The 2,668-nt window shown below is 34.3% G+C and overlaps 1 long non-coding RNA gene across 1 annotated transcript; it reads right to left on the bottom strand.

Annotated features, from left to right (window-relative positions):
* Positions 1-322: 322 nt before the first annotated feature.
* Positions 323-1,312, bottom strand: LOC135137623 (uncharacterized). Its single transcript, XR_010281892.1, has 3 exons — positions 1,181-1,312; positions 1,000-1,123; positions 323-951 (listed from the first exon to the last, which is right to left on the bottom strand). It is a non-coding gene; the product is annotated as an uncharacterized LOC135137623 (long non-coding RNA).
* Between the last annotated feature and the right edge of the window lie 1,356 nt (positions 1,313-2,668).

Here is a 2,668-nt window from a genome sequence, read left to right as displayed (position 1 = left end):
TTGAAAGTGTATATCTCGCTTTTTAGTACAACATTGTCTTTTCAAGTTTTATACCCACTCTTTATATCCTACACAATACAACTAAATGTCCCTCATTAAATTCAAACACTGCATAAACTTTCCGACTTTCCCTGTAAACTTATCATTAATTCGTATCCTTTTCATAGTGTTCCCGATGTCAAGCCCACAAAATTATAACCCAACACCAATCTGGAGAACCGTTACAAGAAGCAAAGTGGAAACCAAAACAAAAATCGCAGTGGTATTCAAATTTGGAATTTAAAGATCTAACCTACCGTATATTTGACAAAAGCAAAAAAAATGAGTTTTTTACTCTTCAGGATTTGTTTATTTTTGCGAAAGAACATCCAGAATATACAGCAAGTTTAAATACTTTACATCGAGTATTAAAATCCATGGGATTCAGATCTAAGAAAGTTAACAACAGAAAAATAATTGCTTTTTGGTTATTTGGTCTATGTGTTCCCAATGTTTCTAACCACTCCTGTAACAGTAAGTTTAAATAAGCAGTCAAATTATTTTCAACATACGTATTATTTTAGCCTCTGAATTTTGTGAAGTTCCATTTTCTTCATTATTACCACTAAAATCCTCAGGACGGAGGAGCATAGCCAGACCTATCGCCTTCAACCAAATTCCTTGTACACTTTGTAAATAATAAGTAGTACCAAATATTAGAGTTATTAAACATAACGTTAAAGACTTGTTGGTGTCCCATTTTTTTGATGAAAAATTGGTCATCCGTTGCGACTAATTAAGGTGATCTACCCATTATAGACAATTTTGGTGTTGCTCGCGAAATTGATCATTTCAGCCGAGAGAGCTGGTCCTTCGAGTCATATCATATCATAGTTAGCCACACATATAATTATCACGTATACTCATGTACAATAATTTAAACAAATTCTGAATATCTCAGTTATTCCCCATCTGTAAAGTAATTTTTATGAAGCAGCAACAATAAATAAATCAATTCACCTTGTTTTTTTACCAACCCAACATTTGTTTTCATTCGTGACCACAATATTTTTGGCTTCATTTTATCGTAATTCGTAAACGTATCAACTGCAAGTCTAAATTACAGCAGGTGGCATTCTTCTTTCTACAGATGAAAGATAAAACACGTTTCTATTTATCGTTGCTCTTGTATCATAATTACCATGAAGACTCAGGTTATCCTGTTTTCATTGAAAATTGTTTATCAATTTTTACAATATTGCGACAAGTTACAATGATAATTATGAAATAACCTGTGCAGGAGTGCAAGAGTTGCAGTGAAGTCGAACGTAATCATGTGTCCAGTGTTGCCAACCTTCGTAATGGCGAATTCCCTACATGGACGATAAAAATTCCCTTTTCAGCCTCAAAATTCTCTTTTGCATATAGGTACCTACCTATTACTACCATTACAAATTGATAAAATTTCTCTCGGATCAAGAAAACACTTAATCTACTAATTTACTCCCCAAAAACAACGCTCCTTTCTTTTTAACTTCTTTTAATAATAATAATATAGTAAACAAACACTGTAATTTCAAAATTGACAAGACAAAGTAACAAAAATATAGTTCTATAATTACAGTACAAATAAAGGACAAAAATCCAGCCTCTTTATCAGTGTTTAAATTAATACATTGCAACATTATGTAACTGGATGGCCTTGTGTTATTGGATACTTAACAACATCCAGTTCTGTTGCCTGCAAAAAGCTCCTAAAAACAGCAACAGCGTTTAAAGAACTCTCCCCAATCTTGTTTCTTTTTTTGGTCTTGTCAATGACAAGTTGACCTACGTTTTACATTTAGTACATTTTGTCTACTCTTGACCTCAACACACAACCAAGACCTACCAAACCATGGTAGAAGGAGACATGGTATAGGCATCCGATGTACCAATTTAAAAATGGTCTGCGCATCCATTTGTGACGTTAGGTGGCATCAACGACCTTGTGACTCTTGTGAGCTTCGCTAGGGAAGTCTAGGGAATTTCAGCTTGAGTTGTCATTGCTCTGTCCAATACGTCAATTAGTTGTCGGATGGCGAATTGTATTTTAAATTTCGCGCTAATTTCACCCCAGTTGACGTCACACCCGATGCGTATGCCTATACCATGTCTCCTTCTACCATGTACCAAACTATGTTGCTCTTTTCTAAGCTGAAAAAATAATGATTTATCAATTTTCACATTTTCTTTGCTGCGTTGTCAGCGTACTTAAGAATGCTTCTAAAAATTCCCCAAAATTGCCGACTTTTGTCAAAAAATTCCCTTTTTCCCTTTCTTATCCTAAAATTCCCTTAAAAGGGAAAATTCCCTGCAGTTGGCAACACTGCATGTGTCGCGAATACATGAATGAACTGACATTATATTGACAGGTCACCAGATATGTCACCAGGCTACTAAAAGACAGATTTACACTGAATAATTTTTTAAAATTTACACTAGGGAGTGGTTACAACCTTATGGATTTGAGTTTAGCAATTTTATAAATTTATAAACGTCATTTTTGACAAAAATGTACTTTACCTCCCGGCGGGAGCCAAAATAGTTTACCTTCTGCCGGGAGGTAAAGTGACACTTTATGCCCTTAAATGAGGGAAGAAAATCACATTTTCTATATAGTGAGTAGAAATTAATATTTTTTTCTCAA

Source organism: Zophobas morio, unplaced genomic scaffold (assembly GCF_036711695.1).
Source record: "Zophobas morio isolate AGI-343-1 ecotype UQ-CSIRO unplaced genomic scaffold, CSIRO_AGI_Zmor_V1 ptg000029l, whole genome shotgun sequence".
Lineage (NCBI taxonomy): Eukaryota > Metazoa > Arthropoda > Insecta > Coleoptera > Tenebrionidae > Zophobas > Zophobas morio.
Note: the sequence above shows the minus strand (reverse complement) of the source record. Positions and strands in the feature narration are given on the sequence as shown.